Source organism: Schistocerca americana, chromosome X (assembly GCF_021461395.2).
Source record: "Schistocerca americana isolate TAMUIC-IGC-003095 chromosome X, iqSchAmer2.1, whole genome shotgun sequence".
In the NCBI taxonomy this organism is placed as follows: Eukaryota; Metazoa; Arthropoda; class Insecta; order Orthoptera; family Acrididae; genus Schistocerca; species Schistocerca americana.
In genome coordinates this window covers 796,816,603-796,841,089 of record NC_060130.1, presented here as the reverse complement: position 1 = coordinate 796,841,089, position 24,487 = coordinate 796,816,603, and the positions used below count along the sequence as shown (strand labels likewise).

Here is a 24,487-nt window from a genome sequence, read left to right as displayed (position 1 = left end):
AGAATACAGGGGTTTCGCTTCACACCAATATGGCTTTTCGGAACCCCAAAATCGCCAGTTCTGCTTATTCACGTATCCATTCAGTTGGAAGTGTGCTTCATCTGTAAACCAGATGCAGCCAACATCAAATCCTTCACTATCAATCATTGTGAGCATCTGATTAGCAAAGGCAACCCTTTGTTGCACAGCTCGTACGGGTATGGCCTGGTGCGTTTGAATTTTGAATGGAAACATGTGTAGGCTCTTTCTCAGTATTTTCTGCGTGCTGTAACGCTTCAAACCAGTCTCAGATGCAATTCTACGGACAGATGACATTGGTTTTCGCTGAATAATTCCAGAAACTGTGGCGATATTTTCAGGCGTAACTGCGGTTTGCTTGCGGCCAACATGCCCTACTAGATCATCAGTTACGCTGCCTGTTCGTTGAAATTTTTCGAAGATCGTACGAATGGTTTTCGCATCGGGTCCTTTTGGAACATTAAATCGTGCTTGAAAACTTCGCCTTGTTGCCGTAGGACTCTCTTCTAACCTGCGGTACTCTAGCACCAGAAAAACGCGTTGTTCAATGGAGTACATGGTTTTAATCTCTTCCTTCGGTACGCTAACCTCCTTTCACGTTTCAATAGTGGAACTGATCGCTCTGGGCTTCGGATCACTATTTATACTAGGCATTACGTATGGCGATTACAGCGCCATCTGTTAGCAGCTTTTGTAACTATTATTTCAAACTGCTGTATAAACTTCTTACAGCTTTCACAATAAACATACCGTTTACTGCATTCCTCTATCGATCTTTGTTTTCGAGATATTTAATTTTGAAATCAGGGAGTCCGTTTCTGGACACCCTGTATCAGCGACCTCAGTATTCATTAGACATCGTGAGAGAGCAGAATATGGCACTGCACAGAACTCACGGACTTCGAACGTGGTCAGGTGATTGGGTGCCACTTGTGTCATACGTCTGTACGCGAGGCTTCCACACTCCTAATCATCCCTAGATCCACAGTTTCCGATGTGAGAATGAAGTGGAAACGTGAAGGGACACATAAAGCACAAAAGCGTACAGGTGGATCTCATTTGTTGACTGACAGAGACCGGCGACAGTTGAAGAGATTCGTAATGTGTAATAGGCAGACATCTATCCTACCATCACACAGGAATTTCAAACTGCATCAGGATCCACTGCAAGTATTATGACAGTTAGGTGGGAGGTGAGAAAACTTGGATTTCATGGTCGAGCGCCTGCTCATAAGCCACGCATCACACTGGTAAATGCCAAACGACGCGTCACTTGGTGTAAGGAGAGTAAACATTGGACGACTGGACGGTGGAAAAGCGTTACGTGGCTTGACGAATCACGGTACACAATGTGGCGATCGGATGGCAGCGTGTGTGTATGGCGAATTCCTCGTGAACGTTGTCTGCCAGCGTGTGTAGCGCCCTCAGTAAAATTCGGAGGCTGTGGTGTTACGGTGTGGTGTGTTTTTCATGGAGGGGGCTTGCACCCCTTGTTGTTTTGGGTGGCACTATCACAGCACTGGCCTACATTGATGTTTTAAGCACCCTCTTGCTTCCCACTGTTGAACAGCAATTCGGGGATGGCGATTGCATCTTTCAACACGATCGAACATATGTTCATAATGCACGGCCCGTGGCGGAGTGGTTACACAACTGGCCTGCACAGAGTCCTGAACTGAATCCTATATAACATCTTTGGGATGTTTTGGAACGCCGACTTCGTACCAGGCTTCATCGACCGACATCGATACCTCTCCTCAGTGCAGCACTCCATGATGAATGTACTACCAGTCCGCAAGAAACCTTCCAGCACCTGATTGAACGTAAGCGTGCGAGAGTGGAAGCTGTCATCAAGGCTCAGGATGGACCAACACCATAATGAATTCCAGAATTACCGTTGGAGAGCACCACGAACTTGTAAGTCATTTTCAGCCAGGTGTCCGGATACTTTTGATCACATAGTGTATGTAAACGGGCATGATACGGCGCTGCGGTCGGCTACGCCTATATAAAACAACTAGTGTCTGGCGCAGTTGTTAGATCGGTTACTGCTGCTACAATGGCGGGTTATGAAGACTTAACAGTGATTTTGAACGTGATGTTACAGTCGGCGCACGAGTGATGAGACACAACTTCTCCGAGGTAGCGATGAAGTGAAGATTTTCCCGTACGACCATTTCATGAGTGTGTCGTGAATATAAGGAATCCTGTAAGACATCAAATCTCCGACATCGCTGCCGCGGAAAAAGATCCTGCAAGAATGGGACCAATGATGACTGAGAGAATCGTTCGACGTGACAGAGGTGCAACCCTTCCGCAAATTGCTGCACATTTCAGTGCTGGGCCATGCACAAGTATCAGCGTGCGAACCATTCAACGAAACATCATCGATATGGGTTTTCGGAACCGAAGACCTACTCGTGTACCCTTGATGACTGCACGACACAAAACTTAACGTCTCGCCTAGGCCCGTCAACACCGACATTGGACTGTTGATGACTGGAAACATGTTGCCTGGTCGGACGAATCTCGTTTCAAATTGTATAGAGCGGATGGACGTGTGTGGGTATGGAGGCAACGTCATGAATTCATAGTCCCTACATGTAAGCAGGAGACTGTTCGAGATGGTGGAGGCTCTGTGGTGGTGTGGGGCATGTGTAGTTGGAGTGATTTGGGACCCCTGATGTGTATAGGTACGACTCTGACAGATGACACGTATGTAAGCATCCTGTCTGATCACCTGCATTCATTCATGCCCATTGTTGGCCCAGAGTTGGGCAATCCCAGCCTGACAATGTGACACCCCACACGTCCAGAATTGCTGCAGAGTGACTCCAGAAACACTCTTCTGAGGTTAAACACTTCCACTGGCCACCAAACTCCCCAGACATGAACACCTCTGCGATGCCTTGCAACGCACTGTTCAGAAGAGATCTCCGCCCCCTCGTACTCTTACGTATTTATGGACAATCCTGCAGGATTTATGGTGTCAATTACCTCCAGCACCACTTCAGACATTAGTTGAGTCCATGTCACGTCGTGTTGCAGCACTTCTGTGTGCTCGGGGAGACTCTACTCTACACGATATTAGGTAGATGTACCTGTTTCTTTGGCTCTTCAGCAGCATATTTTCACATTTGGAGGAGAAATTTCCTGATTAAAATTTTGTGGAAAACTCCGCCGCAGCGAAAATGCCTTTGTTGTAATGATTGCCATCCCAGATTGCGTATCGTATCTGTGACACTCTCCCCCTATTTCGCGATAATACAAAACGAGCTGCACTTCCTTGAACTTTTTCGATGTCCTCCGTCAACCCCATCTGATGCGGATCCTATACAGCACAGCAATACTCCTGAAAAGGAAACACGTGTAGTGCAGGAAGTGTCTTTAGTAGACCTGTTGCTTCTTTCAAGTGCTCAGTCAATAAATCACAGTCGTTGGTTAGCTTTCTACATCTACATCTACATAGATCCCACGCAAGCCACCGTACGGCGCGTGGTGGAGGATACCCTCTACCATCACTAGTCATTTCTTTTCCTGTTCCACTCACAAACAGGACGAGGGAAAAACTACTTTCTATATGCCTCTGTATGAGCCCTAATTTCTCGAATCTAATTTTCGTGGTCCTTAAACGCAGTGTATGTTAGCAGCAGTAGTATCGTTTGGCAGCTTCAAATGCCGGTTCTCTAAATTTTTTCAATATCGTTTCTCGAAAAGGACGTCGCCTACCCTCCAAGGATTTCCATTTGAGTTCCTGAATCATCTCCATAACACTTATGTGTTGTTCGAACCTATCGGTAACAAATCTAGCAGTGCGGCTCTGAATTGCTTCCATGTCTTCCTTCAATCCGACCTGCTACGGACCCCAAACACTCGAGCAGTACTCAAGAAGAGGTCGCACCAGCGTTCTGCGTAAGATCTCCTTTACAGATGAACCACTCTTTCCTAAAATTCTCCCAATAAACCGAAGTCGAGCATTTGCCTTCTCTACCACAGTTCTCACATGCTCATTCCGTTTCATATCGCTTTGCAATGTTACGTCCAGATATTTGAACGACTTGATTGTGTCAAGCAGGACACTACTAATACTGCAACCGAACATTAAAGGTTTGTTCTTCCTTCTCGTCCGGATTAATTTACATTTTTCCACATTTGGAGCTAGCTGCTATTCACCACACTGACTAGAAATTTTAACAATGCAGAAAAACTCAGATTGCTACTTACCGTAAAGAATTCCGGGCGGGAAGGAGCGCCGGACCCGCCCGGCGGATTTGTGTCGAGGTCCAGTGAACCGGCCAGTCTGTGGATGGTTTTTAGGTGGTTTTCCATCTGCCTCGGTGAATGCGGGCTGGTTCCCCTTATTCCGCCTCAGTTACAGTATGTCGGCGATTGCTGCGCAAACATGTTCTCTACGTACGCGTACACCACCATTACTCTACCACGCAAACATAGCGGTTACACTCGTGGTGTGAGACGTTCCCTGGGGGGGGGGGGGGGGGGGGGGGGGGCGGGGTCCACCGATGGCCGAACCGCGCAATAACCCTGGGTTCGGTGTGGGGCGGCGGAGGGGCGAAGTGGACTGCGGTAGTCGTCGTGGGGTTGTGGACCACTGCGGCTGCGGCGGCGACGGAGCCTCTCCGACGTTTCTAGGTCTCCGGTTAACATACAATACAACACCGTAAAGAAGACACGTCAAGTTGCGGACAGACACGATTAACAGACGTTCACATATAGCTTTCGGCCATAGCCTTCGTCAGTAAAGATAGTAAAGACACACACAACATTCACACACACACAAACGCGAGCGAGCAGCGCGCGCGCGATCGCGTTCTTCACACTTCCCTGGCGCACTCCTGAAGTTTCCCTTGTCTCCGATGAACATCCGCCGTCGAGGACAACATACTGGGTTCTATTACTTAAGAGGTCTTCGAGCCACTCACAGACTTGTGAACTTATTCCATATGCCAGTACCTTCGTTAACAGTCTGCAGCGGGACACCATGTCTAACGCTTTCCGGAAATCTAGGAATACGGAATCTGCCTGTTGCCCTTCATCCGTAGTTCGAAGTATATCATGTGAGAAAAGGGCAAGCTGAGTTTCGCACGAGCGATCCTTTCTAATACCATGACGATTCGTGAAAATAAGCTTCTCAGTCTCACAAAGTTTATTATATTCCAACTGAGAATGTGTTCAAGGATTCTGCAGCAAACCGAAGTTAAGTGTATTGGTCTGTAATTTTGTGGGTATGTCCTTTTATACTTCTTATATACTAGAGTCGCCTACGCTGTTCTTCGGTCGCTTGGGATTTTGTGCTAAGTGAGAGATTCACAATAAATGCAAGCTAGGTAAGGGGACAATGCCGTATACTACTACTTGTGAAACCGAATTGGGATTCCGTCCGGACCTGGTGATTTATTTGGTTTCAAATCTTTCAGTTGTTTCTCTACGCCAGGGATGCTTATTTCTTTGTCGTCCATGCGGTAGTCTGCCCGATGCTCAAATGACGGTTTATTTGTACGAGTCTCCTGTGTGAGCGATTTCTTGAACGTCAGATTTAAAACTTCGACTTTCATTTTGCTGTCTTAAAAAAAAAAATGGTTCAAACGGCTCTGAGCACTATGGGACTTAACAGCTGTGGTCATCAGTTCCCTATAACTTAGAACTACTTAAACCTAACTAACTTAAGGACATCACACACATCCATGCCCGAGGCAGGATTCGAACCTGCGACCGTAGCAGTCTCGCGGTTCCGGACTGAGCGCCTAGAACTGCGAGACCACCGCGGCCGGCTTGCTGTCTTCAACTGCCACACCAGACTGATCAACAAGAGCCTGAACGGAAGCCTTAGACACGCTTAGCGATTTTACATAGAACCAGAATATGCTCGGGTTTTCTGTCAGATCTTTTGGTAAGGTGTGACAGTGGTAGCCGTTGTGTGCTCCGCGCATATAGCTTTTCACAGACGCACGAACCTCTCTACTAACCTTTGCTTGACGTCATTTGTGCGTTCTCTTTTGAACCGGGAGTGCAACAGATTCTGCTTCCTCAGCATCTTCCGAATTTCGTTGTTAAACCATGGCGGATGTTTCCCATCCTTTAACCACTACTAGGCACATAACTCTCCACCCCACGATTTACAGTCTGTTTAAGCTTTGCCCATAATTCCTCTATGTCCATCTTACTGGAACTAAGTGATGTCAATTCACTGTCTGCTCTATCTAGCTGAAACCCTCTCCTAACCTTCTTGACTGATTTATTAACTTTCATAAGCATACTTGCTATAATGATACCATGATCACTAATCATCGTTTCTGTACTAACATTGTCGAAAAGGCCCGGCCTATTTGTAGTTACAAGATCTAAGATTAAAATTGCTTTACCAAGAACAAATGCAGATGATAAACGGGTATTCATTGGACAAATATATTACACTGGAACTGACATGTGATTACATTTTCACTCAATTTGGGTGCATAGATCCTGAGAAATCAGTACCCAGAACAACTACCTCTGGCCGTAATATCGCCCTTGATACGCCTGGGCATTGAGGCAAACAGAGCTTGGATGGCGTGTACAGGTACAGCTGAACATGCAGCTTCAACACGATACCACAGTTCATCAAGAGTAGTGACTGGCTTATTGTGACGGGCCAGTTGCTCGGCTACCATTGACCAGACGTTTTTCAATTGGTGAGAGATCTGGAGAATGTGTTGGCCAGGGCAGCAGTCCAAAATTTTCTGTATCCAGTAAAGCCCGTACAGGACGTGCAACATGCGGTCGTGCATTATCCTGCTGAAATATAGTGTTTCGCAGGGATCGAATTAAGGGTAGAGACACGGGTCGTAACACATCTGAAATGTAACGTCCACTGTTCAAAGTGCCGTCAATGCGAACAAGAGGTGACCGAGACGTGTAACCAGTGGCACCCCATACCATCACGCCTGGTGATACGCCGGTATGGCGATGACGAGTACACGCTTCCAATGTGCATTCACTGCGGTGTCGCCAAACACGGATGCGACCATCATGATGCTGTAAACGGAACCTGGATTCATCCGAAAAAATGACGTTTTGCCATTCGTGCACCGAGGTTCGTCGTTGCGTACACCATCGCAAGCTCTCATGTCTGTGATGCAGCGTCAAGGGTAACCGCAGCCATGGTCTCCGAGCTGATAGTCCATGCTGCTGCAAACGTCGTCGAACTGTTCGTGCAGATGGTTGTTGTCTTGCAAACGTCCCCATCTGTTGACTCAGGGATCGAGTCGTGCCTGCATGATCCGTTACAGCCATGCGGATAAGATGCCTGTCATCTCGACTGCTAGTGATACGAGGCCGTTGGAATCCAGCACGGCGTTCCGTATTACCCTCCTGAACCCACCGATTCCATATTTTGCTAACAGTCATTGGATCTCGACCAACGCGAGCAGCAATGCCACGATACGATAAACCGCAATCGCGATAGGCTACAATCCGGCCTTTATCAAAGTCGGAAACGTGATGGTACGCATTTCTCCTCCTTACACGAGGCATCACAACAACGTTTCACCTGAGAACGTCGGTTAACTGCTGTTTGTGTATGAGAAATCGGTTGGAATCTTTCCTCATATCAGCACGTTGTAGGTGTCGCCACCGGCGCCAACATTGCGTGAATGCTCTGAAAAATTAATCATTTGCATATCACAGCATCTTCTTCCTGTTGGTTAAATTTCGCGTCTGTTGCACGTCATCTTTGTAAGTGAAAGTATTCCTATAATGTCAGGAATTTTTTTATTGTGATTGTTCACTCTAATAATTTTCATGTCTTGTTACATGTTGGATGGTTCATGTCCATGTTTATCAGGTGTTCAGCAAAGGTAGAATGGCTAGTTTCATACTCACTGCTTCTTATATGTCTTGATACCTAGTTTTGAAATTCGTGCCTGTCATTCCCATATATACTGATTCACATTCTTGGCATTCTAACTGGTATATTTCTGTTCCTAGGTATTTTTCTGATTTGACGAGTGTGCTTATTGTTCCGTGTGCAATGTGCAACACCTGTTTCTTTAGCATGTTTGCTATCCTGTGTGTTGATTTGTGTTTGTATGTTACAGTGTACCATTTCTTTCTGTTAGTCATGTCATAAGTGTTACTGTTTTGTGTTTTCAAGTGTGTTGCAGTGTCCGTGGGGTTCTCCTGGTGTTTGTGTTCTCTGCTTATTTTCATTTTTCTTTAGTTGTGATTTCATTTTTTGGTTCAGTCTTTGTACTATATAGGTGCTGTAACCATCTTTGTGGATATGAATTGTATTGTTTGTAATTCTTTTTCATTGTTTTCTTTGTTGAATGGGATATTACACACATCAAAAAAAGTTTTGCATCATCTTGGTTCCGAGGGTTCCGGAACATGGACAGAAAATTGGAATAGAGATCAAAATAAACATCATTTCCGCCCTTTTTATTGCTCATGAAAACCACACATTGCATGTTGTACCACCATACAGCGAGACCTTCAGAGGTGGTGGCCGAAATTGCTGTACACACCAGTACCTCTAATACCCAGTAGCACGTCCTCTTGCATTGATGCATGCCTGTATTCGTCGCAGCATACTATCCACAAGTTCATCAATGCACTGTTTGTCCAGATTGTCCCACTCCTCAACAGCGATTAGGCGTAGATCCCTCAGAGTGGTTGGTGGATCACGTCGTCCATAAATAGCCATTTTCAATCTACCCTAGGCATGTTCTATAGGGTTCATGTCTGGAGAATATGCTGGCCACTCTAGTCGAGCGATGTCGCTATCCTGAAGGGAGTCATTCATTCACAAAGTGTGCACGACGGGGGAGCGAATTGTCGTCCACGAATACGAATGTCTAGCCAATATGCTGCCGATATGGTTGTACTGTCGATCGGAGCATGGCATTCACGTATTGTAAGCCATTACAGGCCTTCCATGACCACCAGCGGCGTACGTCTGCGCCACATAATGCCACCCAAAAATGTCAGGGAACCTCCACCTTGCTTCATTCGCTGGACAGTGTGTCTAAGGCGTTCAGCCTGACTGGGTTGCCTCCAAACACGTCTCTGACGATTGTCTGGTTGAAGGCATATGCGACACTCATCGGAGAAGAGAACGTGATTCCAATCCTGAGCTGTCCATTGGGCATATTGTTGGGTCCATCCGTACCGCGCTGCATGGTGTCGTGGTTGCAAAGATGGAACTCGCCATGGACGTCGGGAATGAAGTTACGCATCATGCAGCCTATCGCGCACAGTTTGAGTCGTAACAAGACGTCCTGTGGCTGCACGAAAAGCATTATTCGACCGTCAGGGTTCCTCCGAGCCATAATCCGTAGATAGCGTCCATCCTATGCGGTATTAGAGCTTGGGCGTCCTGAGCGGGGCATGTCATCTACAGTTCTTGTCTCTCTATATCTCCTCCATGCCCAAACTACATCGCTTTGGTTCATTCCGAGGCGCCTGACACTTCCCTTGTTGAGAGCCGTTCCTGGCACAAAGTAATAATGGGGACCCCATCGAACCGCGGTATTGACCGTCTAGGCATGGTTGAATTACAGACAACGCGAGCCATGTACCTACTTCCTGGTGGAATGACTGGAACTGATCGGTTGTCGGACCCCCTCAGTCTAATAGGCACTGCTCATGCATGGTTGTTTACATCTTTGGGCGGGTTTAGTGACATCTCTGAAAAGTCAAAGGCACTGTGTCTGTGATACGATATCCACAGTCAAGGTCTGTCTTGAGGTGTTCTGGGAACCTGGATGATGCAAAACCTTTTTTGATGTGTACATTTAGTCTGTGTAACATGTTTCGCAGGCCGCCAATTATTGATTTTATAGGTGGTTGGATGAAGCATGTATAATTATATCTGTGGCTGTTGGCTTTCTGAAGATGTCAAACACGTGCTTATAGCTGTCCCTCTTTATTTTTATAACCTAGAAATTTATTTGCTTCTGTGTTTCTTTCTCCATGGTGAACTGAATATTTTTGTTTATACTGTTTATGTATGTATGAAGATCATCTATTTTCTCTGTTGGTTCATCTATCATAGAGATTATGTCATCCACACATTTGTACCAGTGCAGAATTTTGCATCCTTCCTTTTTGAAGGCAAGGTGGAGTGCATGACTTTCAAGGATTTGTAAGGCTTTATAGAATGTGGGAGGGGTGGAAATCCACGCAACACTTGCATAAAAAGGATGGGGAGGATAAAAGATTTGTAGGTGCGAACAGGCAGGGGAGGTTTGGGCATATCTTCAGTACCATTAGATAGAGGAGAGGTGAAAGGACAGAGCCTTTGGGCATGCCAGTTGTGGGGTAGAAAGTACGGGAGTTGCTATTGTAGATAGTGACATAGTAGGGTCGATGGGACAGGAAGGAAGCAATGAGACGGACGAAATTGGTTGGAAGAGCGCAGGTCTCGAGTTTAAAGAGCAGCCCTGGATGCCAGACATGATCATAGGCGTTCGAGAGGTCGAGGGAAACAAAGATAGTGGAGCGATGGGAGTTATGTTGGACAGAAAGAAAATTGGTAAGATTAAGGAGCTGCTTGTTGACTGAGAAAGAGGACCGGAAGCCACACAGGGTAAGGGGAAGAAGCTGGTGGTGGTTAAGGTAGTGATGAATACGGCAGGAGAGGATGGACTTGAAGACTTTACTGAACATGGAGATGAGGTAGATGGGTCGATAGGAAGAGGTGTCAGAGGGGTTTGTGGGGTTTTGGGAACAGCAGGATGCGGGAAGTCTTCCACAGGCCAAGGTGAAAGCCAGTGGAGAGGACGTTATACAGGGTCGCAAGGACAGACAGGAAGGAGTGGGGGATTCCTTTAGGTGGCGGAAAGTGAAACCTTCGCGACCACAGGGGTGTTGCGTATGGAGCGGAGGATGAGTCTGATGTCGTGTGCTGTGATTGGAGTGTTGATATCTGAGGGGGGTAACTGATCCTAGTAGTGGAAACTGGGGGCGATGGGAAAGACAGAGGTATCGGTGAGTTCAAGGACTGTGGGGAAGAGGGAGTAATTAAAAAGGAGATCATCGGGAATGGAGAAAACCTCAGCAAGGTGGGAAGCAAAATGGTTAGCCATACTGAGGTTGTCAGAGTAGGTGTCGTTGTCATGGAGAAGAGGGTAATGCGGGGTGGGATGGCTACCAGTAAGGAGGTGGAAGGCAGACCAGTACTTGGAGGAGTTGACAGGGAAGCTGGAGTTCAGGCGTGTACATGTCTGGCGCCAGTCCCGGCGTTTCTTTGCTGTTACGACGTTTCGTGTGTGCCGTTGTAATTGCCTATAGCGGAGTAGTGTAACTCGGTCACGGGTGCGGAGGAAGGAGCGGTAGAGCCTGCGGGATTCACGGAGAAGAAGGACAGCCTGAGGAGGAAGAGTACGGCAGTGAGGGTGGTTAAGCTTGGGAGGGGCCAGGGCTGGCACAATTTCCCGCTTATATACCTACGATTACGGCCGCTGTCACCAATCAGAGGGCCGAAACGACGCGTGGATGGAAGGCGAGTTGGTCAGCTCATAGTACCTTCGGCCCGCCGTGGTACCGAATGACGTCAGTTGGCGCGAGGTGTCGGCGCCACGTTTGAAACTGCCGCTACTGCCTCCCTACAAGCGTTAAGCATCCGCCGTTGCTTCCTTTCGACATCCAAAGCCCCCACCCCCTCCCCACGCCCCACTCAGCATGTAGTCCTGGTCTCTGTTGAAATTGTAACTCTTCATTCTAAACTCAGCTGCCTCTTTTATAACGGAATCACAGTATGTTCACGCATGAGCCAAGACTCTTGTGTTCTCAAACTGCTTGTGTCCGTTTTTGGGGCAATGCTCAGCTGTGGCAAACTTGTCGAGCTCCCTTTGCATAATATGTCTCTTGTGCTTGGTACAATGCACCGCAACTGTGTGAATTGTCTGGCCTACATAGATACTGCCGCACTCACAAGGGACCCCATACACACGGGCACACGAACATTTCTGTCGTCTTCAACGGGGCGCAAGATATCTCGCATCTTGGGGGCGGGCCGAAACACTGGTTTCAATCCATGTCTCTGCAATACACGTCCTAACTTGCTGCCCGCCCCGCACAATATGGCAGGAAAGCCGCCAGCTTGGCTTCTTCTGCCGATTCACAAGGCAGTGACACATGAAAGTGTTTCCAATTTCTCTATTGCTGTAGCCAATCTCCCTGTACACTTGCCTCACAATTCAGGCTGTAGGTGGTCGTTGTCAGAAATAATTTTGCTCTGTGTATTAACGTGTTCAGGAACACTTTCTTGTGTACAGAGTGGTGAAAACTATCGGCGCCAGTCTGCGCCGGTTTCCTGTACACAGAATGACCAAGCCGGCCCCCTGCCTACTGCTCAACTGAAACAATTACGGACGGAAGCTTGCCATCATTCCCCATCTCGAGGGTAAATTTAATGTTGGGATGGACATCGTTCATGTGGTCCACGAACTGCTGCCGTGTATTTTCTCCGTGGGGTCACATCAGGAAGGTATCATCGACATACCTAAGGAAGCAAGACAGACGCAACACCGCAGGGTTCAGAGCCTGCTCCTCGAAGTGCTACATGAAAAAATTCGCGATTGCAGGAGACAGTGGCGAGCCCACTGCTATGCCATCCGTCATTTCGTAATATTTGCCTCGTTACAAGAAGTACATTGTCGTTAAAACATGACGAAACAACTTGACGATTCCAGGTGGAAACTGTTGGGCCAAAAGATCCAGCGTGTCTTGTACAGGAATACTCGCGAAACGTGACACCACTTCCAGACCAACCATTACATCGTTTCGACCTATTTTCATTTTCTCGATCGTTTCAACAAATGTCTACGAGTTTACAACATGGTGTTCACTATAACCCAGTCTTTGCGCTAATAATCCGGCAAGACGTTTTGCCAGTCCTTAGGTGAGCGAGCTGATTGCACTACCAATGGCCTTAAGAGGAAAATGTTCCTTATATATCTTCCGCATTCCATAAAACCTCGGATGTCTGACGGCGAGAGGCATTAATTTCTTCACCACTTCATCATCTTCTAATAAATTTAGCACCTTCGGGTTGTCGTTTTCAGTGTCAAGAACCGCGGTGGCACTTCCTTTGTCAGCTGACAAGACAATCGCGCCCTGATTCTCACGCAATTAGCGTAAGCCACGTCGTTCCTCCTGGCTAATATTTGATTTCAGTGGCTTAACTTTCAACAGTATATGGCACGTGGTTGTCTGACGTCCTCAGCTGCGTCATGCGAGAGTCGACGAATGCACTGCTCTATTCCACTAATTATCTCCGAAATTGGCAGATGTCGCGGGACTAATGACAAATTAAGGCCTATACTCAGCGCATCAAGCGAGGTGGCGCAGTGGTTATCACACTGGACTCTCGTTCGGGAGGACGACGGTTCAATCCCGCGTCCGGCCATCCTGATTTAAGTTTTCCGTGATTTCCCTAAATCGCCCCAGGCGAATGCCGGGATGGTTCCTTTGAAACGGCACGGCCGACTTCCTTCCCCGTCCTTACCTAACCCGATGAGACCGATGACCTCGCTGTTTGGTCTCTTCCCCCAAACAACTAACTACTCAGCGCAGCCACAGATCCGTCGTCCAGTTCTTGTTGAGAGAGATTAACAACTGTTCTGTGGGACTTATCATTCTCCATGTCAGTTCCTCCGTGAGTTAAGCACTCAGCCTTTTTACGCTGCCTAGATGTTGTCTGACACAAACTAGCATGCTGTTGTGCTGCCGTGGCTATGTCTACCCAGTCCCAATCGAATTCCAACAGAGTTCATGACAAAAATTGATGACAAGCAAACAGGTTTCTGGCATTAGCATCGAGCTCATATCTTGGCTGCCGTATCCGCTGTCCCTCTACGACGTGAGTTATCCTCTTCAAAATTCTGTCCACAGCAGCAGTTCAGATGTGGTGCTTAACTACAGCAAATCGAGCAGTTACCTCCTTATCCTGACAGAGTTTCAGAAATGATAAGCAACTCAGCAGATGTGATTTCCTTTTGCACAGTTTCTCCAGCAGTCTCACGCTGCATATTACGTTCTCGCCGTCGAGGAAAGTTATGTGTCCTCGGAGTCTTTCGCGGCGGCATGACTGGATAAAGTCTTCTCGGTTTGCAAGCCGCGTCAACTCCAGTGAAATTCTTGTGCTTTCGATGGCTAGCTCAACCACCGTAGTCAGAGGTAAAACATAGACAAATGTAATGTATTGCGAATACATCGAAAGAAGGATCCTTTATTGTATGATTATATGATAGCGGAACAAACACTGGTAGCAATTACTTCTGTAAAATATCTGGGAGCATGCGTGCGGAACGATTTGAAGTGGAATGATCATATAAAATTAATTGTTGGTAAGGCGGGTACCAGGTTGAGATTCATTGGGAGAGTCCTTAGAAAATGTAGTCCATCAACAAAGGAGGTGGCTTACAAAACACTCGTTCGACCTATACTTGAGTATTGCACATCAGTGTGGGATCCGTACCAGATCGGGTTGACGGAGGAGATAGAGAAGATCCAAAGAAGAGCGGCGCGTTTCGTCACAGGGTTATTTGGTAACCGTGATAGCGTTACGGAGATGTTTAACAAACTCAAGTGGCAGTCTCTGTAAGAGAGGCGCTCTGCATCGCGGTGTAGCTTGCTCGCCAGGTTTCGAGAGGGTGCGTTTCTGGATGAGGTATCGAATATATTGCTTCCCCCTACTTATACCTCCCGAGGAGATCACGAATGTAAAATTAGAGAGATTAGAGCGCGCACGGAGGCTTTCAGACAGTCGTTCTTCCCGCGAACCATACGCGACTGGAACAGGAAAGGGAGGTAATGACAGTGGCACGTAAAGTGCCCTCCGCCACACACCGTTGGGGGGGCTTGCGGAGTATAAATGTAGATGTAGATGTAGATGTACTGACCGCCGAGGCGGGCACTGTTTCCCGCAGCTACACTGTGTGATCAAAAGTATCCGGACACCCCCAAAAACATACGTTTTTCATAATAGGTGCATTGTGCTGCCACCTACTGCCAGGTACTCCATATCGGCGACCTCAGTAGTCATTAGGCATCGTCAGACAGCAGAATAGGGCGCTCCGCGGAACTCACGGACTTCGAAGGTGGTCAGGTGACGGGGTGTCACTTGTGTCATACGTCTGCACGCGAAATTTCTACACACCTAAACATCCCTAGGACTACTGTTTCCGAAGTGATAGTGAAGTGGAAACGTGAAGGGACACGTGCAGCACAAAAGAGTGCAAGCTGACCTCGTCTGTTGACTGACAGATGTTCAGATGTGTGTGAAATCTTATGGGACTTAACTGCTAAGGTCATCAGTCCCTAAGCTTACACACTACTTAACCTAAATTATCCTAAGGACAAACACACACACCCATGCCCGAGGGAAGACTCGAACCTCCGCCAGGACCAGCCGCACAGTGACTGACAGAGACAGCCGACAATTGAAGAGGGTCGTAATGTGTAATAGGCAGACATCTAACCAGGCCATCACACAGACATTCCAAACTGCGTCAGGATCCATAGCAAGTACTACGACAGTTAGGCAGAAGGGGAGGAAACTTGGATTTTATGGTCGAGTGGCTGCTCATAAGCCACGCATCACGCCGGTAAATGCCAAACGACTTCTCGCTTGGTGTAAGAAGCTTAAACATTGCACGATTGAACCATGGAAAAACGTTGTCTGGAGTGAAGATTCATGTTACACAATGTGTCGATCTTATGGCAGGGTGTGGGTATGACGAGTGCCCGGTGATCTTCATCTGCCAGCGTGTGTAATGTCAATAGTAAAATTCGGAGGCGGTGGTGTTATGGTGTGGTCGTGTTTTCATGGAGGAGGCATGCACCCATTGTTGTTTTGCATGGCACTATCATAGCACAGGCCTACACTGATGTTTTAAGCTCCTTCTGGCTTCCCGCTGTTGAAGAGCAATTCGGGGATGGTGATTGTATCTTTCAACACCATTGAGCACTAGTTCAAAATGCACTGCCTGTGGCGGAGTGGTTACACGACAATAACATCCCTGTAATGGACTGGCCTGCACAGAGTCCTGACCTGAATCCTATAGAACACCTTTGGGATGTTTTGGAACGCCGACTTCGTGCCAGGCGTCACCGACTGACATAGATTCCTCTCCTCAGTGCAGCACTCCGTGAAGAATGGGCTACCATTCCCCAAGAAATCTTCCAGCTCCTGTTTGAATGTGTGCCTGCGAGAGTGGAAGCTGTCATCAAGGCGAAGGGTGGGCCAACACCACACTGAATTCCAACATTACCAGTGAGGGCTCCACGAACTTTTAAGTCGTTTTCAGCCAGGTTTCCGGATACTTTTGATCACATAGTGTATGAACTGCCCAACTCGCCTTCCGCGCACACGTCGTTCGGCTCTCTCTGATTGGTGCCAGCGGCCGTAATAGTAGGTAAATAAGCAACACAACAAGTTTGACCATCTAACTCACGGAAGAGCTGACGTGGAGAACGATAAGGCCCACAGAAGAGTTGTTAATCTATCTCAACAAGAACTGGACGACAGCTCTGTGGCAGTGCTGAGTAAATGCCTTAATTTTTCACGTCCGTGAAGTTGCCAATTTTGGAGATTATTGGTGGAATAGATCAGTGCATTCGGCATCTCTCGCACGACTCAGCTGAGGACGTCAGACTAACCGCCAGCCATATACTGTCGAAAGCTAAGCCACTGGAATCAAATATTAGCCAGAAGGAACGATGTGGCTTACGCTTATTGCGTAAGAACGAGGATTTGGTTGTCTTACCAGCCGACAAAGGAATTGCCACCGTCTTTCTGAACATTGAAGACTAGCACCCGAAGGTACTAAATTTATTAGAAGATGACGCGTACCGGAAGCTTAGTCGCGATCCGACACAGGCCATAATCGGGTACACGGGGAAGTTATTAAAGGAATCTGGTTTACCAGATGAAGTGGTGAAGAAATTAATGTCTCAGTTCTCCTAGGCTTTATGGACTGCCGAAGATACATAAGGAACATCTTCCTCTTAACGCCATTGTTAGTACAATCAGCTCGCCCACCTACAGACTGGCAAAACGTCTTCCAGGATTATTGGTGCAAAAACAGGGTCATTGTGAACACCATGTTGTAAACTCGTAGACATTTGTTGAAACGCTCAAGAAAATGAAAAAATGTCGAACTATGTAATGGTTAGTCTAGACGTGGTGACATTTTTTATGAGGGTGCCAGTACAAGACACGCTGGATCTTTTGGCCCAACAGATTCCACCTGGAACCGTCAAGTTATTCCGTCATGTTCTAACGACAACGTACTTCTTGTACCGAGACGAATATTACAAAATGACGGATAGCGCAGCAATGGGCTCGCCACTGTCTCCTGCAGTCACTAATTTCTTCATGGAGCACTTCGAGCAGCAGGCTCTGAACTCCGGGGTGTTGCGTCCGTCTTGCTTCCTGAAGTACGTCGATGACACCTTCCTGATATGGACTCACGTAGAAAATACACTGCAGCAGTTCGTGGATCACATGAATGGTGTCCATTCCAACATTAAATTTACCCTCGAGATGAAGATGGATGGTAAGCTTCCGTTCATAGATGTTTTAGTTGAGCAGAAGGCAGCAGGCCGGCTTGGTCAATCAGTGTACAGGAAACCGACACACATTGATCGATAATTGAACGCCGATAGTTTTCACAACTCTGTACAGAAGAAAGTGTTCCTGAACACGTTAATACACAGGGCCAAAGTTATTTCTGACGTGACCACCTACAGTATGAATTGCAGCACTTGAGGCAAGTGTTCAGAGAGAATGGCCACAGCAAAAGAGAAATTGCAAACGCTTTCATGTGTCACCGAAGAAGGACGCCTTGTAAATCGGCAGAAGAAGCCAAGCTGGCGGCTTTCCTTCCATACTGTGCGGGGCGAGCAGCATGTTAGGACGCGTGCTGCAGAGACATGGATTGAGATCACTGTTCCGGCCTGCCCCCAAGATGCGAGATATCTTGCGCCCCGTTAAAGACGACATAACTGTTCGTGTTCCCGGCGTGTTTGGTGTCCCTTGTGAGTGCGGCAGCATCTATATGGGCCAGACAATTCACACAGTTGCGGAGCGTTGTACCGAGCGCAAGAGACATAATAAGCAAATTGAGCTCGACAAGTTGGCCATAGCTGAGCATTGCCTCAAAAACGGACACAAACTACAGTTTGAGAACACAAAAGTCTTGGCTCATGCGTGAACATGCTGGGACTCGGTTTTAAAAGGGGCGGCGGAGATTAGAACGAACAGAAAAAAATTCAACAGGGTCCAGAGTTACACACTGCGTAGAGCGTGGGGGCGGGCTTTGGATGTCGACAGGAAGCAACGGCGGATGCTTAACGCTTGTAGGGGAGGCGGGAGCGGCAGTTTCAAACGTGGCGCCAGCCTCTCGCGCCACCTGACGTCACTCGGTCCCCCGCCGAGGCCTACCAGAAAGACAGGCGGCGGTGCGTACGGCACGAAGGTAGGCCAAGCTCTCTCAACTCAGCAGACAAACTGCATTTCTACACCTGTTTACTCGTAACTAGGTGTCTATGTACAAACGAGAATTGCAACATCTACTGGAATCCACTATTATGGAATCATACTGTTATTAATCCTACAATGATAGGAAGTCCATAGGCCTACTAATCACTTGTTGTGGCCGTACTGGGGTATAATACAATTAACATCATGCCAAAATGACTATAATTTGCATAAGGCACCACATCTTCTGTGAAATGAGGACAGTTACGCAGAAGAGACTAAATCCTATAAACAAGCCGTTATACCATTTATATCGGGAATTGATTTCAAATTTTGTTGTACGACGAGTAATCAGTAAGACTTCATAATAGTAGATTCCAATAGAAGATGCAATTCTCGTTATTACGTATACACCCAGCTGCGAGATAACAGGTTTAGAAACGCATTTTGCCCGCTGAGTCAACCGAGCGAGAGACCGAGCTCTGGCCTACCTTTATGAGCTGTCCAACCCGCCTTCCGTGCACACGTCGTTTCGGCCCTCTCTGATTGGTGCCAGTGGCAGTAATCGTAGGTATATAGGCGGGAAATAATACCAGCCCCCACAGTCAGTAGCTTTACTCCTGACGACGATGGCGGAGCTAGCCATCGAAAGATAGAGAATTTTATTGAAATTGATGCGACTTGAAAACCGAGAAGATTTTATCCTGTTTTCGGAAGGTAAAGGGTGTGCTACGAATTTTTCTGTTCACATTTATTTGAAATCCAAGGCTCCACCTCATTTTTGTCGTGCGCGTCCTATTCCTGTCGCCTTGAAAGATCACGTGTAAACAGAATTGGACAGACTTCAACCTCTAGGGATGGTGCAACCTGTTATGGCTAATGAATGGTCGTCTCTACTGGTTGTCGTTCAAAAGCCGTCGGGGAAACTTCGCCTCTGTGGCGACTTCAGTACTACTGTCAATGCGCAGTCGATCGTGGATACGTGTTCTCTCTCATGTCAGGAAGAACTGTTGGTGAAAATATCTGGTTGCCAGTACTTTTCTAAAATTGATTTGTCTGAAGCATCTCTGCAAGTTCCTGTGAACAAAGAGTCTCGGCGAGTGCTGGTTTTGAATCGTTCCTTTTGACTCTATTAATATTTGCGCCTTCCTTTTGCTGTGGCCAGCGCCCCTGCTGTTTTCCAACGATTTTTAGTGCAACTGGCGATGCCTGTGCCGGGTTGAGTTAATCATGTGGATTATATTTTTGTCACGGGTCTTCCACGGCCGATCACCTGAAAAATGCACACTTTGTTTTCTGTTTTACAGTCTGCAGGCTTACAATATAACCTCACTAAATCTCAGTTTTTCCAACCTTCTATTGTTTATTTGGGGTTTGAGGTATTTGCAGGATGGGGTTTGCCCTCTGCCAGACCACATCTCCACTGTTACGTCTATGCCTCGACCCTCGTTCACGATCGAGCTTCAGGCCTTCTTGGGGAAGATAGCCTACTACCATTTCTGCCGAGGGCAGCCACATTGCCCCACCTGTTGCATGCCTTGTTATGCAAGGAAGTACCTTTTTGCTGGAGCGCAGATTGTGAATGTGCTTTCCAAGTGTTGAAATCCAAACTACTCTGGGCTCCTTGTTTAGCTACGTTTTCTCTGGATCAGCATATAGTTTTGGCGACTGACGCCTCACAGTACAGCCTCGGCGCGGTCCTAGCACACCGAAATGCCGACGGCTCTGAACGACCTGTTGCTTTCGCCTCTGAATATCACTCTGGCCCAGTAGCTGTACTCTCAGATGGAAAAAGAGGCTCTTCCCACCGTCTGTGCTCTCAAGAAATGTCATGTTTTTTTGTATGGCTCCACGTTTCGCCTTATCACTGACTACAAACCCTTGGGTTACTTGTTTAACTCTCACACTTCCTCGCCTGATAAGGCAGCATACTACCTACAACGCTGGGCGTTATTCGCGTCTCGCTACAATTACGAAAACTATTTTGAACCTACGTCTAAACATGCAGTGCGGACGCCTTGTCCCGCCTTCCTGTGCGTCGTTATCCCTTCTTTGATCGTGAAGCATTTCTTTGCTTCCATCGTGATACTGAAATGCACGACGCGGTCAACGGTTTCCCAACTACAAGTTTGCGCATAGTAGCTTCCATTGCTGCTGACCCGGTTCTATGCCAGATAGTTCAGTTTGTTCAACGGGCCTGCCCAGATAAACCTCAGGGTTGAGCTTCAGACAGTATCGCATCTCTATTTTTGACAATGTTTTGCTGTTGTCTACAGAAGACTCTCTCCCAGAGTAGTCATTCCCGCCGGCCGGAGAAGCCGAGCGGTTCTAAGCGCTTCAGTCTGTATCCGCGCGACCGCTGCGGCCGCAGGTTCGAATCCTGCCTCGGGCATGCATGTGTGTGATGTCCTTAGGTTAGTTAGGTTTAAGTAGTTCTGAGTTCTAGGGGACTGATGACCTCAGATGTTAAGTCCCATAGTGCTCAGAGCCATTTGAACCAAGTAGTCATTCCCGCCGTGTTATGGCGCGAGGTTCTACGTCTTCTCTACCAGAGCCATTGGGGAGTTTCGCGCACTAAACTATTAGCTAGAAGACATGCTTTTTGCCCAGAAATTGGTGACGAAACTGTCTGTTTTGTCACGGTTTGTGAGCGGTATGCCCGGCAACAGGCAACTCCCAGGGCATCTCTGCCTCCCTGGCCCACTCCACGCCAGGCATGGGACGCTCCTCCACCTTCTGCAGCCAGTGCAGCACCTATCGGGGTTGGGTTTGCATGGCCACTTCACGCCAGGATCGCCAGTGTGGACGTGTGTCTTTGGTCGCCGACCCAAGTGGATACTGGCCAGTGTTGTTCACTACAGGGGACGACGTCTGTGACGTCCATCTGGCCCATGGGCTGGTGGCGCGCCACTCTGCTCAGTTGCGCCCCCACTCACCACTGGAAGCTACTGGTTCATTGATGCAGCCCCATCGCCACAGCTTGCCCTACTAGCCTCCGCTTCAAGGCCATCGTCGCCTGGTGTGAAGAAGCCCCTGTTTAATTGGCTGCCTCGTCCCCATGCGGTGCCCTGGGATTCCTGCTTCCAGGGGCTTTGCAGCAGTCTGTTTCCAGCCTCAGGACTGTTGCTGCAGCCTGCTGTTTCCTTTTGGGATGCCTCCACCAGCCGCCTCGCCATCATTGCCTCAGCCATCATTGACAGTGGGTGCAGCCCCATCTCCTCCGCATTGGGACCTGCCTGCTGATGCTGACGCAGCGATGGTGATGGCACCCTCCTCTCTGGTGCTGTTCTCAGGCGCCGCACGGACCCACTACACTCGGGTACGCCTGCGTCCCTGCATGTTCCAGCCCTATGCTCTGGTGCCTGCCAAGAGCATCGTCCCGTCCCCTTCGTTAGCACCAGCTGGCAACGGACTGGATCTGATGAATGTGTCACTCGTCGGGTTGCCGGCTTCTCATCTGTCGCGTGGCCATTTCATACAAAGGAGAAATGTGCCATACCCTACTACTAGTGCACGTGAGTATGGGTGCACTGAGTGTGATGTTAGCTGCCAGCTGTACCAGCACAGGCTGGCCGTTGGAGGCTGCCTTGAGGAGGCATGTGTGTGGTGCACTCTCCGCTATGCTGTCTGCAAATGGTTCAAATGGCTCTGAGCACTATGGGACTTAACATCTGAGGTCATCAGTCCCCTAGAACTTAGAACTACTTAAACCTAACTAACCTAAGGACATCACACACATCCATGCCCGAGGCAGGATTCGAACCTGCGACCGTAGCGGTCGCGCGGTTCCAGACTGAAGCGCCTAGAACCGCTCGGTCACAACGGCTGGTTACGCTGTCTGCCACTGACTCGCTAATATACAGGATGTATCATAATAAATGGCGTAAATGCACAGAGGTGAAAGTACACAATACTAGAAGCAAAAAAGTCTCAGTAAACATATGGTCGAAAATGCATACCTTAAGAGCTACGAGCAATTTTTCATCTTCGATACTGTGAAACAAATCTCGTCTGCTGCAAGTTCTTTGCTTTCCATATTTTGGGAAGTGGTAGTATGGACCAAAATAAGAAAAAAAGTCCAGCAAACATGTGCTCTAAAACGCATACCTTAAAAGTTACGAGCACTTGATCATTAGTAGAGTTGTGTTTCAAAGTAGCAAAGATGAACAAGTACTCATAGCTCTTAAGGAATGCATTTTAGAGCACATGTTTACCGGACTTTTTTCTTTTTTTCGTCCATACTACCACTTCCCAAAATATAGAAAGCAAAGAACTTGCAGTAGAAGAGATTTGTTTCACAGTATCGAAGATGAAAAATTGCTCATAGCTCTTAAGGTATGCATTTTCGACCCTATGTTTACCGAGACTTTTTTGCTTTTAGTATCGTGTACTTTAAACTGTATGGGTTTACGCCATTAATTATGATAAACCCTATATATGCACAGAGCAGCGCTAACTGACCCTCTGTTATGTTCTGGTTGTCGTACTGTTCACATATGTGTTCTGTGTCTTGATATATGGGGATCCACGAGGGTCTGATTACCATTATTGTTCACAGGTTCATGAATAAAGCCATATTTGTGTTACTTGGACTTGTTTTGTGTGTTACTTGATTACTACAGAACTCATAATACAAATAAAAAATGCCGGCCGGAGAGGTCGAGCGGTTAAAGGCGCTACAGTCTGGAACCGCACGACCGCTACGGTCGCAGGTTCGAATCCTGCCTCGGGCATGGATGTGTGTGATGTCCTTAGGTTAGTTAGGTTTAAGTAGTTCTAAGTTCTAGGGGACTTATGACCACAGCAGTTGAGTCCCATAGTGCTCAGAGCCATTTGAACCATTTGAACAAATAAAATACCTACACATGCCATAAACAGCATCACTCATCTCTCTCAATAAGGAGAACAAGGGCATTTCGATACCCACCGCAGACAGAATAAAACTAATTAAAGGAAACCTACTGACATACGACAAACTACCTGCAGACAATATTAATGAAATAACCAGATCCCTTAAAGCCATCACGTCCCAAAATTAATTCGAGCTTTTTACCTAGGAATAGGAATATACCAGTTAGAATGCCAAGAGTGTGAATATCTGGGGTGACAGGCACGAATTTCAAAACTAGGTATGAAGAACAAATAAGAAGCAGGAAGTATGAAACTAGACATTCCACCATTGCTGAACACCTGATAAAACGTGGACGTGAACCATCCAACATGTAACAAGACATGAAAACTATTACAGGGAACAATCACAAGAAAAAACATCTGACATTACAGGAAAGCTTTCATATGCAAAGACCTCTTGCAATGAAAAAGAAAGTAATTAATGACCAAATCGATATAAGGAGCAACTCACTGATCATGTTAGCCACCAAACCAATAAAAAACAGAAATCATAAACATCTCTCTCCGCCCAAACAGGCCTTAGAAGGCCTAACGGTACCGACCGGCCACCGTGTCATCCTCAGATCACAGGCGTCACTGGATGCGTATACCACGGAGAGGCATGTGGTCAGCACAGCGCTCTCCTGGCCGTATGTCAGTTTACGAGACCGGAGCCGTACTTCTCAATCTAGTAGCTCCTCAGTTTGCCTCACGAGGGCTGAGTGCTCCCCGCTTGCCAACAGCACTCGGCAGACCGGATGGTCACCCATCCAAGTGTTAGCCCAACCCGACAGCGCTTAACTTTGGTGATCTGACGGGAACTTGTGTTACCACTGCGGCAAGGCCGTTGGCTAACGTAAGCATAACCAAAATAAATAATTAATGAATCTTCTCTTCCCCCCTCCTCCCACACTCTATCTCTCCCTCCCCGCTTCCCGCTTCCTCTCTCTATCTCTCTCTTTTCCCCTCTCTCTCTCTCTCTCTCTCTCTCTCTCTCTCTCTCTCTCTTTCTCTCTCTCTCCCCCCCCCTTTTCCCACCACCCCTCCACACACAAACATCCAGTCACATAAAGAATAAGAAATCCACAAAAAATC

At 47.5% G+C, this 24,487-nt stretch overlaps 1 pseudogene; it reads right to left on the bottom strand.

Annotated features, from left to right (window-relative positions):
- Window positions 1-24,126: 24,126 nt before the first annotated feature.
- Window positions 24,127-24,244, bottom strand: LOC124556954 (annotated as a pseudogene).
- Between the last annotated feature and the right edge of the window lie 243 nt (window positions 24,245-24,487).